This window comes from Dermacentor andersoni, chromosome 8 (genome assembly GCF_023375885.2).
Source record: "Dermacentor andersoni chromosome 8, qqDerAnde1_hic_scaffold, whole genome shotgun sequence".
NCBI lineage: Eukaryota > Metazoa > Arthropoda > Arachnida > Ixodida > Ixodidae > Dermacentor > Dermacentor andersoni.
Window position 1 is genome coordinate 120,069,383 of NC_092821.1, and position 14,094 is coordinate 120,083,476.

General features: G+C 45.2%; 1 long non-coding RNA gene across 2 annotated transcripts in view; it reads left to right on the forward strand.

Moving 5' to 3' along the window:
- The window catches only part of LOC129384315 (uncharacterized), a 207,999-nt gene that overhangs the window by 109,074 nt on the left and 84,831 nt on the right, over nt 1-14,094 (forward strand). The window contains exon 3 of one of the 2 annotated variants that reach the window (XR_011896122.1): nt 5,011-5,078. This is a non-coding gene — a long non-coding RNA (uncharacterized lncRNA). Of the gene's footprint in view, nt 1-5,010; nt 7,286-14,094 lie in introns of those variants that run through there. The other variant, XR_008612046.2, reaches the window with a different exon arrangement.

Genomic DNA, 14,094 nt, shown 5'->3' on the forward strand with positions numbered 1-14,094 from the left:
AAAGTGGACGAAAAAACAACTTGCCGCAGGTGGGGAACGATCCCAGGGCAAGGTTGTGAAGGATTGTGCCATCGTACTGCAACTGCGGCAAGTTGTTTTTTCGTCCACTTTCATTTCAATTAATTTATCGTTTCTTTATTTCCTTTATTAAGCACTAGTAATTTCCCGTATATTGTCCTTGGTGCCAGTGTTTGTTGGCTTCTTATATATGATATGACTAATAAAAATTGGGCCCCCCGGTCAATCCACTTTCCTCTCGTTTATATATATATATATATATATATATATATATATATATATATATATATATATATATATATATATATATATATATATATATAAAGAGAGAGAGCAAGAAAGTTAATCCGTATTCGTGTTCCTTTTGCGGCGAGTATATATTCTGACTTTAGCAGTGCTATTAAACAAATCTGACTCAATATGACAGGCATATGAATGGTTCAATAATATACTATTAATAAAGTAGGTTTATGTATCACATTGTAACGAGAATAGAGAACACCACACGCAGTTAAGTGCAAGCGAGTGAGGTATATTAAGTACAGCAGCAACCGTTCATTTCACTTCCAATCAAGTCACGAATACTCAGTCTGGTCATGATGCACACACCTGTGTGCATCTACTCAGGTTTTTATTCGTTAATACGCGCCCTATATTTTCCGTTTGTAATCTTATATAATTTTATAAAATGCCCTCTGAATAATATGTCCGTTGTCGTATAAAAACGAATTTGGCAAAATAACGGTGGTTCCTAGTTATATGTATATATACCTTGTTAGTCTCGGCCGAAATTGTGTTATTATATACCTACTGTGGCAGCAGGTTATTAATTAATTAATTAATGCATTAATTTATTTTATTTGAATTCTCTCAAGGCCACATGGCGTTAAAGAGACGAGCGGGAGAGAAAAAAAACGTATACAATTGGTTCAAGAAAAGCACAATAAACAGCAGATTTCAATTTGTGTCAAAACGGGGCTTGAATCGCGCGGCGAAGCTGTGATGTTCGTTATTTTTTTTTCTTTTTTGGAAAGCGCGCCGTTGCATTATTAATCTCGTTTCAGATAAGTTTCACAAGCTAATCTTATAATGCCCAACGTCTTAAACATGACACGCCGACGTGTGATCCCTCGAAATGCCGATTTAACCGCGAAAAATTTAACCTGCGATGTTAAAATGCGGGAACTAAGGTTTCCAGCTTTGGATACTTCAGCAAATCGATTAGTGAATAGTTAATTACTCAAATTACCCAAAGCCGAATAGTTGAAATTATCCCAAAACCGAATAACTAATTATCGCTCAAATTGCAATTCAGTCTTTCTTTCTTTTTTTGTTCTACAAGTACACTTTACATGGCCAGAAATAAACGTAAGCACTTTGTTCAGTGTTTGCTTGACGCAGGAATGTCTCTGAGAATTGCAGGATCAAACGTAAAAAGAAAAAATTGCTTTGGACATGTGTTCCTATGAGTTAGTGGAAGCTTTGCGGAACGAGGTTAAAATGTTAAGCTGGTAGTTATTAACAAGTTACGATGGTAGTTATGTAAGGAGTACTCGCGAGACAGTTTTCACGTGACCCCCTTTTTCTTTTGCGTTAAAGTCCAAACCTTCTACACTGCAGAAACGATACTGGCAAGGCTCAGTATACGGCCTACCTAATTTACTGTAGTACTTGTTTTTATTAGGGGCTGGGCCTGGCCGAACGCTTTTAACGAACGGATGATCAATCTCATTGATGAAATATGAACGCGACACCGGTGATTAGGTTCCGGCACGGGGCCCATTTTTTTTTTCTGCTTGTCACTGTAGGTCAGTGGCTATGGCCTTGCGTTGCTGAGCGCGAGGTCGCAGGTTCGATCCTTGCCGCGGGGCGGCCGCATACCGATGGGTGTCGAAGACGCGAAAGAAACCCAAGGGGTCAAAATTACTGCAGAGGCCTCCCCCAAAGGCGCATTCCATAACCTACAATGTAAAATAATTCACACACTCATTCTCTTTTAAAGGTGTGAATTGTTTCGCAGTGCGTACAGTGCAATTTTTTTTTTTTTGGGGGGGGGGGGGAATTAAGTTCCCGCAACCTAACTTTTCTTGTGCGTCTGTGTCCTATAGTTTCGGTTTTGGTAACCGAGGGGTGGGTGCGTGATGACATCACGTCACACCAGCATGCTCCGTCCCTGCAATCGCTGCGGATAAACCACACGTGAGCCTAGCTCGACAAAAAAAAGCGCGAAGCGATCACGAGAATATAATTATGAGATTAAGAAACTTAGATGGGCTAGTTGGTTGCTGGCTTGATGGAACATGGTTATACCGACGCGTTCTGAGGATGGAACTCCGAAAGAATGCAAGGTACGGCGACTGTCCACTGTGCATTCTTTCTGTGTCCCGTCCTCAAAGCGCACCGTTATAGCCGTATTGCATGATCATGAGCAACGTATACTTGAACCTTATAGACCGATGGCTACACGATGTCGGCAAATTTCACTTCGTGCTGACGTCACGACGGGACCCTATCGTACCGAGTTCGTTGTTCTCTTGCGGCCAACTTTAGTGTCAAATGAAAAATTGACGCTGATACTTGTTTGTCTCTGTAACGTGTGATTGTTTATCATATTTTTTGGCCGGCCAACAAATGTTAAAAGTTGTCGCTGAGCTCAGGACGCTCCATCCTTTATCGGAACATTCTAGAATGTTGTTGCCGAACCTTGCTTAATCATTCTGCGTGCGCGACGCGAATGGTGTTGCACGTTCTATAATGTATACGCGAGTGCCAGCGATTACGCTGGAATCTACGCGACGAGTAACGTGTATACCGGGGCCACAATGGTGCAATTCGATCGCGATCGAGCCCGCGTTCTATATCTAAATTCTCGACCGCGATTGGCTCCCTTGCGCAGCTTGCGGGAAGGAGCCAATCGCCCCCTGACACCTAGTAGTATAAGTACACTGTAAAATAATTTTCACCCTTAAAAGTGAAAAAGGGTGTAAGTGTGCCCATAACTCACACCCTTATGGTGTGATTTATATAACTAACGGCCTAAGGATATGAATAATTGACTCATTTACTCCCTTTCTTCACTTTTAAGGGTGTAAATTATTTTACAGTGTAGCTGACGCGCTTGACCCGTAGAATTAGCTTTCGACGATCGACTGTGTTCGCCCGCTTTCTTTGTGCGTTGCTTCCTTCGCATGAGGCACAAGTTAGCCCAATAAACGGCACACTTTTCTGATGACGTTTCAGCAACGCAGCGAAAGACTGTGACGTAACGAAAGGTTGGTACGGTAACGTAAAAGGTTGAGTCGTCAGCCATCGTTTCTACATGCCGTCTGGCTTGCTATAAATTCAGGAAGGCGATGAAACTAATTTAATTTGCAGTTCAGTAGCCGTTGTACTCTGACGTTGTTCGATTTGTAGCGTTCCTTTTTAAGGTTATACGCTATACCTCGGGCCTGATGCAGGTTTTTTTTTTTCCTACTCGAATACATGGGAGACGCAGAATATCGTAGAACTGCTCTCATTTGACTATCACAGCTGAACCAATTCTATTGGATTGTTGCGTTTAATATGTAAAATTAAATTCTGGCGAAAGTATGTGAAGCAGTATGTTGATTTAGAGCCTCATAATTTCTACATAAATTGCCGAAAATTGGTGAGCTTCAAAATAATAATTGAAGCGCGAAGCTTGTATGTCCGTAGTTCGGCCCTAATCGTAGTTCTGTTTACTGAATCCATCAGAACATCTGAAGCGGACATATGTAATACGAGTTCACATCCTACCTGAAGTTCTCGGAACATTTACAGGTCTTTCGTTTTTTTTTTTTTTTTTCAAAAGCCCGACTCCACACACACATCACTGGTATATTTCAGAGCGCTGTATAATACATCGATTTGGCTCCTTTTAGATATATTCATAGATTCAGTTAACAGAATTGCTGCATCGTGCCCTTTTTAATTTCGAGTTACACAATTGTAAGCTGGACGCTTCATTTTCTTGTTTCTTTTTTTTTTTTTTTAGTGTTCCGATTTCCGGAATGTTTGCTCACAACTCGTGGCTGAAGTAAACAGGTCTTCTCCTTACGGTCGGTCGGTGGATCGAACTTTCTTTCTTTTTCTTTTAAATCCAGCAAACGTCACCGAATTCGTAGGAGTGGAGGCCGAACAAAACGGTTACTCGGTTCCCGCGTATTTACACTGGAGCCCGGAGCTTTTTGTATTATAAAGCTCCGATCGTCCGACGTGTCCCATTCGCAGGTTTCATCTACACGGCAAACGCTCGAGGGTCTCGCTTATGTCGCCGTAAAATAATTTACACCCTCCGAAAACGAATAAGGGTGCAAATCGGTCTGTAACTCGCACCCTCACACCCAGAAAGGGTGTAAGGGTGTGAGAGTTATAAATCGATTTACACTCTTATTCACTTTTGAAGGGTGTGAATTATTTCACGGCGTAAAACGAAGCGTTGGGCCTGCTTAAACTTTACAGTGCTGCCCACGTTCGCAAAGACCGCGCGTGCGCTATATATATATATAGGTCTCTCGTTTTAATACTCCACCCACGTCGAGAGCGCCAGATGTTCGGGAGGGAGGGAGGGAGGGAGGGGAGGGGGTGCCCCGCATGCACGCATGATTTAGGAGTGTATTATAGTACGCGAGCAGGTTCATCCTCCCTTCGTGTAAGACACAGAACCCAATTTCCCTAAACCCGCCCCCGATGTGTCCTCGCCCCCTTCCCCCTCGCACTTCTCTTGTGTTTAATCAACCCTTAGGCGCGGGCTAGCTATACGAAGACGAGTGCTTCCTCATCCGCATAAACAGGTCTCTTCCAGTTCTTATCTTTCTTCTTTTTGTCTTGTTTGGTACTTTTCTCGTGGTTGCTTTGTTTGGCCACCCCCGTAATGGTCGTGCATATTTTATAGAAAGAGCGTCTCGGTAGTCGTCTCCCTGCCTAATTCGCTCCTTCCCTCTTTTTTTTCTCTCTCTCTCTCTTTTTCAGTCGTTGCAGAATTCGTAAAGAGGCCTGCTTTCACCTTGCGGTCGTCTATACAGGGAAACTGCACGAAGGTACGTATTACATTTAGTACACATACACGTCCTCGAACTTTCAATTTTCGGGAAAAAAAGTTTGCGTGAAAAAGAAACGCGCCACTGTTCGTATAGCGTTCCCTATATTTTAGTACTACTCGTGCTGCTCGCGCTATGAGAACCATTCGCAATATGAATACGCGTTTTTTTTTTTTGTAAGCTCGGCCGGAAAAAAATTGCGTTCATCAGAACCGCCGTATTCCGCGCAAGCCTGCCTTTCTCTAGTTTTCTTCTTCTTGTTTTTTTTTTTTTAATGGTTTCGTCCAACTAACTTTGGGAGCCGCTCGAAAAAGATATTACCGAGCCTTGTGATAAAGAAATACGAGGCAGGCCGGTTTAGGTCGTCTTAGTCTAGCTTTCTTCCCGTTGACCAGCAATGCGATTTTAACAATTTAGTTATTCTTTGGGGTTAAGTCGCTGTGAGGCGCGGATTTAACACAAAATGGGCAAATTTTTTTTTTAGTTTTCTTTGGGAGTGCTGGTGCCCCAGTTTTTTACTCCAGCGTGAGAGGATAGCTAGGTGGGATGGGAAACTGCACTACTGACAGTTAATACCGATGCATTTGCTTCGAGAAGCGGCGAAGAAGAAAAAAAGACTGAATGAATCGCGAATAAATTAATGAATCAGCGCATGACTTGCTTCGTGTATCACCGAACGAAATGCTGAAGTGAGTGACTGAACGAATTAAGTAATGCAGGGAATAACGAACGAGTGCAGGGTCGAATCAACGGATAAATTCCTGCATGCACTATTGAGGGAAATAATGAATGCACGGATGAACGAATTCCAGTGCATAGTAGAACGATGAATGAATACAGTATTGAATAAGTTAAGTAAATCGCTTGCTTGCATGCATGATTGAATTCAGTAGTGAATGACTGAATGTGCAAATCGTTTGATCAGGGGAACGACGAGTGAACGCATGACTGGACGAATCGACGTATTAAATTTCTCCATATATGAATTAATGAATGAACGAGTGAAGGCAGTAACGAAGGAACGCGTGCTTGAAGGAGTCATTATTGATTACGTCGTTGAATGAACTGACGAATAAATTGCTGCATGCGTAAAGTAAGGTTTTGAATGAAGTAAATAATGCATAAATGAATGAACAAGTGAATGGTGGATAGCAATAAAGGCAAGAAGAAGGAGAGCAAGCGGGAAAATGTCAAATAAATAACTGAAGCGAATACTTCAGTTTGAATGTTGAGCACGCAATATCACTTACAGCTCAATATTAATTATTTGCAACTGTCCCCGCTTTAGGTTGCGGTACAAAATTGGTGTGCGCTACGTAAATGGAGATAGCAATATCCTCAAATCCACGGCTTTAACCTCAAACCCGGCTTTTCTTATGCCAGCTTCTTTATTTATTTGACCTTATATTCGTATAAATTTTTTTTTCATTCTTCTACGTCATCCACGTTTTCTTTTTTTTTTTTCAGCAGAGCATGAAGTTGACTCTATGGCGCTTAACTTTGAAAGCTCGTCGGCTTGTTTGACGTACTGGGATCTATCAACTTTGCAATCGCGATAAATTCATCGTGCAATAAGAAAGAATATATGTAACTCTTCTTTCTTTTTCATCTTGAAAGATTGCTTGAGATGTTGTACTGTCTTCGGCAGTTTAGCTTTTACGCGTGTCTTCGGGTTGAGAAAGCCTATAGCGCGTGTATGGGGTTTTTGCATAATCGCAATATTTGCCGTCATAGAAGAGAGAGGATGTTTCTTATTTTGATGTCTTTACCAGCAGTGACTGCTTGGCTGAAAGTAGTCAGACATGATGGATTGGTTGCTCGTTCGGCGAGAGAGTTAATTGAATTCGCTTCCTGTCAAAAAAAGGAAATAGAAATGAAAATACAAAAAGATGCCTCGTAGGGTCCTGTTCTTCGTAGGAATCTTTTTCTGGTGTGTACGTTTTGACGTGTTTTGCCATGGTAGCCGCCTTCTAGGCAGTGCTTTCCTTTGGAACAGAAACCATACGTTGACTAGCACAATATGTCGCGTACACTCGGACGGAGTTACTGGGATGATTGATCGATGCGGTTAGCGACCCAACGAACTAACTGCACCGTGACGGCGCTATACTTAACTTTGTACACACTTGATTGAGTAGACGACGGAGCAGATGGAGCAGTCCATGTGGAGAAAAGGTCGCGACAGCAGGGCCTTTCTTCACCTGGACGTCGTAAGCTTTGTTTCTTCATTCTTTATTAATTATTTAGTGCGTTGGCATTATGAGTCTCAAACACGCACACACACACCTGTGTGTGTGTTAGACACTCATAATGCTAATGCACTAAAAAAAGAATATATATATTTCTAGCGTAAGGAGTCAACAAACAATGACGCCAAGGACAACATAGGGCATATTATGCGTACTTACTAAGTGAATTAAAGAAATTATAAATTAATGGAAATGAAAGTGGATGAAAAGAAAACTTGCCCTAGAACTAACCCTGGGAGTGTTTTAGCCAGCGCCTGCACTCGCAAACCTTGGCGGCGGTTGTGGAACATCCTTTCTGCCGCAGGCGTCACGAGTTCGTGGCCTTTTTGGGTCAAGGCAACTGTTCAATAAGCCCACACGTGCTACCCGAAGGCATCAGGGTTGCCGGATTCGAGACCCTCGCTGCGTAACGAACGAGAAGAAACCGAGGGGCCCGGTATCTATGAATCATAGCATACGAGGCCAGCAAACAGACACCAAGGACAAACGGGGGAAATTACTTGTACACACACACACACACACACACACACACACACACACACACACATATATATATATATATATATATATATATATATATATATATATATATATATATATATATATATATATATATATATATATATATATATATATATATATATATATATATATATATCTTCTGATCACCGTCAGTCGCACTTCGCTCCTCGAAGAGGCAGGAAGTGTGATGTCCAGTGAGCGTCTGAGCAACGCTTTGCAATGCGGTGAACGCGCTTTACAATCACGGATCCGGGACCTCGAAGAGGTGCGACGTAATGCTAACGCATTTCTCTCGTAATTACCGCTATAGATCGCCGCTATTCTTTGTTTATTTATTTAAGCGAAGGCGCTTTTTTTTTCATTGTATAATGCTCGATATGTAGGCTGCGAGGCCTGCAGTGTTGTCCGTGAGTTCAAGGACCGTTTTTTTTTTTTTTTAGTATCGTCTGCAGTTGCATCCAACCGCGATATGCTGGCGTGTCACGGCAGCGGAGATCGGCTTGTCGAAAGGCGCCGGGTGTGGTCAGCTCGTAAGACTGGACAAGCCCCACATATTAAATTACTTTTAATCGCTCGCGTAACATGTAGGACATGTTTCATCCATCGCAAACTGTGTGTTCTCGGTCGCAGCCGAACGAATGTACGGAAGAGCTACAAAACAGAGTTTCAGTTTTCTCTGTATGCGTATCGAGCGTTAGCGGGGTACCGGTTGTTTTACGGAAAACGTCGACGCGAGTAGCCGCGTTTCTGGCGCCATCTCGCCGAACCAGAGTGGACACTGCCGAGCCGCAACTACCGCAACCAACCGTGGTATACACGTAGCTGCTGGCATGAAGATTGGGCACCGACGTAGTCGTTAATGTAGGTACACTTTCTTTTTCTTTCTTTTTCCTTCGCCGAGAACACCCAAGGACACACGAAAACATGTCGGACGCGTCGTGGTTGGACAAAGCGTCGGAAGGTGTCGCTGCGAGCGCTTCCACTGCAAGCCGTCCACGGCTTCGGTAACGTGGTACTCCTAAAGCCCCTTAAACCAACGTTGCCTTAAACTTCGTAAACTAGTGACACTCTCCTCCTCCGCCTTCACTCCTCCTCGTTTCTCCTCTCTTTCACGCTCCCTCCTCGACCGTGGCGCCTCCTACACGGCTCGAGCGTAGCAACGGCGCCAACATGCGCTCCTCGCCACTGCGTAGACGCTTCTCGAGCAAAAATGGCGCTGATGCACGGCGCGGGGGGCCCACGTGATGCTATTAGGCCAATAGCGACGCGGCGTCGGCTTCGGCCAGAGCGCGCGAGGAGGAGGCGGCATTCTTCAAAGCGTGGCAGTACTTTGCGAAGTTTAAGGGGCTTTAGGTACTCCGTAATCCGCCCATGTATACGGCCCGGCCGAAACCTTCCGCTCTCTCGCGAGACCTCGCGCATTACGCGTATAGCTACGCGAGCCTTCATGACGGACAACATATATAGAGTTTCTCACTACGTTGCCTAGAGGGAAATCTGGCGCTGCTGCGATGTGGTATGCATGGGAATGCCGGTATATTGCGACTTCGTATTGGCATCGTTCTCTGAGAGCCAGGCAAGCACCGTTCCGTCTGTCACAATGATTAATTTTCTACTAAAACAGCACGTAAAAACCTGTGTTAGCTTTATTATTACGCAAAAGCATGTTTTGTTTAACTATGAGAACTTGTTATTGCACGTACAAGTATATGAAACGTAAAAAGTATCAGCGGGCCACTAAAGTTGGAGAACAGACGACAAGGTTCGCGCTCGCTTTGGAACAGTTTGTCGTCTGTTCTCGCTTTTCTTCGCTTGGTTATGCATTGTAGGCGAGTAAACTTCACTGGAAGATGTAATATGCGTGAACGGAAACATTTTGTGAACATTTTACTTCAAGAACGCGTTATTTGTGTAGCCATATCCACGTTTTAGAGGAAGCCTCTTACAACACCAGCCAACACGAGCCTCGCAGGCACATATACCGTCATTCCCACGACGGCACGGCGCCCCTTAGATAACTCCCATAGACGGTGGCGCCAGATTTTCCTCTAGGTGTTATAGTGAGAAACTCTATGGCGTACGACCCCACTTTATTTCTCTCGTATAAAGCTAAAAAAAAAGAAAGTCAGATGCGCCCTGCTTGATCTCAGGCGCGCTAGCGTTTGTTCAGGAGGCGTTCCGCTCGTGCGTCTCTCCATCAGATCTGAGTCAACTGGCCGTCGATACGCTCGTATCGCCAAAAACACGTGGATGGAGGGAGTGGCTGTACAAACACAACAGCGAGCTCCGGCCACTGTTAACCTGCCCGAGAGAATTAATGCGCACCGGGCTAGGGCGAGTCGGCATCAGCGTGTGCGGTATATAGTACGCACACGTATCGGCTGTCTCTCGTGTCAAGGTCGGTGTGCTTATTCCTCTCCGTACAGGCCGGAAATTTTGTCCCTCTTGTTAGCTAAGCCAGCGTTGCAGTTGCCTATTCCCCTCGACCTCAGACACACGCGCACGCAAGCACACGACACCAGGGAGAGGGGAGGGGAGGGGGAGGTTATTCCGTGTGTGGACAGTGGCTGAAACGGACAGTCTACTTAGTGGACGCTTACGGACCCCCCTCCCCCCCCCCCCCCCCGCGACCTCAGTTATAGAGGTACTGACATTGATTTTTAAGTCCCTTCCAACATATGGGCCTACACGACGCAGTGTTCTCGCTAAGCTACGTTCGTACTAATACGCTTCTAGAATTAATTTGCACAATTACGCCAGTTTGGAGATGTGCGACGTCAAACCGACCGTAAAAATGCACTGTTGTTCTACTTACCTTTTTTTTTCAACAAAGCGCTCTTTTTTGCATTGAAGCACAACATTTACAGGAACACCGATGTATTTCGTCCCACGCTTTGATAATACCTCGAAACTGGTCTAATCCTGCAAATCCACTAGAAGTGTACGCGTGTTGTAAACTCACCGCGGCTACGATCCGTAAATTGCAATGTGTACCGTAAGGTAATTAACTTCGAAGTCAACTAGCGAATATCTGTTAATCGGTCGAATGCGTGTTTTGATTTCTCGTGTTATCGATGTCCGCACCTCTACTAATAATACAGCTCAAGGACAAGAGTTACGCTATCTGCCACCGGCGATGTTTAAAAATTCCTTACAACTTGAAAAATGATCACCCTATATGACGGGTATACGGGGACATCGGTTCGTCACGTGGGCCAGACGAACGGATGTCCGTCTGGCCCACGTGACTGACATCCGTTTTCGGGTGCGTGCGAAAGGTGCATAAAAAATCCGAGCTCAATTCCTCAGCTGTTACTCAAGCGCGACGTCAAGAGCTCGCAAGAGCGGCCACTGTCGCACATAACGAGGATGGGATGACTCCATTCGGACAACCGTTACGAAAGGGCAGTGTCTGTCGTGCAATGTTGGGTAACGCCGTAATCATTTGTCATGTCTTTGTACGTCCACGTACCACGATAACTCTCCTGACTCGTAACGCATCCTCAGTTGCGTGCAATTAACTTGTCTGAGCTTACGCAATAAACGCTCAGGCAAGCTATAGGCGTCGAGCGTGCATAACACTGTGCCCAATTTACACGCGTCAGGAGTTGCCGATGACGAACTGGCCGATCGCTTATGCAGCACCTACTACCTCCGACGTCGTGTTGCTTATAAAACGGCTAAAGAAAAGAGAATGGACCCGCAGACGAAAAAAAAATATGAAGATAAAGTTTGTTTTGGTAATCGACATGGAGCTTCTCACTACGTTACCTACAGAGGGAAATCTGGCGCTGCTACGCTGTGGTATGCGTGGAAATGCCGGTGTATTGTGACTTCGGATTGGCAATCTTCTCGGAGAGCCAGGAAACCTTGAAGACGCGCCTGGCAAGCACCGTTCCGCCTGTTACAGTAATTCATTCTCTACTAAAACAGCTTGTAAAAAAAAAGCTCTTTTAGCGTTATTATTAATATTACACAAGAACGTGTTTTGTTTAATTATGAGAACTTGTTATTGCATGTACAATTATATGAAACGTAAAAAAGTATCGGCGGGCCGCTAAAAAGTTGGAGGACAGACGACAAAATTCGCGCTCGCTTTGGAGCAGTTCGTCGTCTGTTCTCGATTTTCTTCGCTTGGTTATGCATTGTACGTGAGTAAACTTCATTGGAAGATGTAATATAGGTGAATGAAAACCTATTATGAAGATTTTACTTTAAGAACGCGTTATCTGTATAGCCATATCCGCGTTTTAGACGAAGCCTCTTATAACACCAGCCAACATAAGCCTCGCGGACACATATACCTTCATTCCCATGACGGCACAGCGCCCCTTAGAAAGCTCCCATAGACGGTGGCGCCAGATTTCCCTCCAGTTGTTATAGTGAGAAACTCTACGGTAATAAAAAAAAAAAAAAAGAACGCTAGCGCGCAGTGTGCGTTATGCAGACGGACGAGCTCCGGGGGTTCGAGCCTTAATAGTTCGGATAACTCGACCTGTAAGACAGGTACGTAAGCAGCCTCACCTAAATGCATGCATGACGCATTACACGCTGCATATAGCCCGCGATATACAGCCGTCCTGTATATAGCACGCGTAAGAACAGCTGCCCTGTCGCGCGCGACGAAAGCTTGACGAGCGTTTCGAATTGTTCGGGCGTTGCACTTGGCGGAGCGTCTCGGCGGGATCGCATATAGGGAGCTTCAGAAACGCGAAACCCGTATTTAGCGCAGGGCTGTCGACCCGGCGTGTAATACCGAGAAGTCTCGGGCCCCTCCGCATTGTCGCCGACGTATATATATTCCTCGGATATACGCTAGGCCCCCATTTGCTTTCTCGCTTCTGCTAAAACAAGACAGCATTCGCATTACCGTTTGCTCAACGCGGTAACGCTGGTGACGTATACTGTAGCGTCAGCGCTCGTGGTGACATCTTGCGACACTTTGTTCAAACACGACGCGTTTAAAAAAAGGCAAAAGTGTTGCAGGAGCGCGGTCCTCAGTGGAAGAAACATATAATGGGGGGGGGGGGGGGGCGATGGTGGCCGTTACCACCATCTTACAGCTGTAGCTCGTTACCGACGCCTTCAGGCGTTACTGAGCATAGTTATGGGTAAAATAGTTACGTGCAGCCTTTAGTTGAATGTATCGTAACATGGTGACGCCGCCAGGGCTGTGTGCGGAAGAACGCCAGCGTGGAAGCTATGTCAAAAAGCAATGAACAGAATTAGAAAAAAAACAATTGTTAGTTCGAACTGCAATGCAGGTATACTGTTCGAATACCAGCAGGACGTTACAGACCGGGGCGTTGTAAGCGACCGTTTGCCAGTGACCACTTCTCGCGCGAAGCGTGGGAAAATAGCGCAGCAACCATTGAGCGTGTTTTGATTATACGTCGCAGTGTCCATCCAGAGGTTGTAAATGGTGAGTGTAGTTACCGTTCCTGTTGTCTTGTGTTAGAGATAGTAAGAGAAAATCTTGATGAATATGGCGGCGGAGTATGGTAACAAAGGCGGGCTGGAGTGTTGCATGGCGGCGTAGGGGCAGTGAACTCCCATTATTAATGAGGGACCGCCGAAGTCCTCCAATTTCGTCTGCAGCCATTGTGGGGCACATGCAGCCTTCTTCCTCGCCCCTTTTCTTTCCCTCTTTCTATTCCCCCTTGTCCTCAGCGCAGGGTAGCAAATCGGACGCGCCCGTCTGCACGACTGACCCACCTGCTTTTCCTGTCCTTGCTTTCTCTCGATATACGCGTATACATTGCCACTTGGACAAGCACGTAAAGCAAAGCGGTCTACGAGAAGTCTGGAGAGACTGATCTGCAGACTGCGTAAATTCGTTTTGCTGTTGTTGCTGCTGCTGCTGTAAGAAAGGCGCCCGGAAAGAAAGAACGAGAGAGAGAGAGAGAGAGAGAGAGAGAGGAGGCAATTGAAGACTCGATGTCATGGTCAACCGTGGAGACGTGGCGCACGGCCAAGGCCGGCTGACTCATCCTCGCAAATGAGTTCGTTAAGCGCATTAAAAGGGCGCGCATACCAACAACTCGTGAGGAGCCATTGGGCTGCTTATGCTTGGGGCACGTAGTCTGCTTGCCTCAATAAAGAAGCTGGCAATAACAAAAAAAAAAAAAAAAAAGACAAGGGTGTAGAAAATAGCAAACCAGTCTGAGGGTTTCGCAGGATGCTGGTCTCATGGAATGTTTGAGGTCAGGGCTGAGGATTCGAATGACCTCTTCTATGAGACCGAC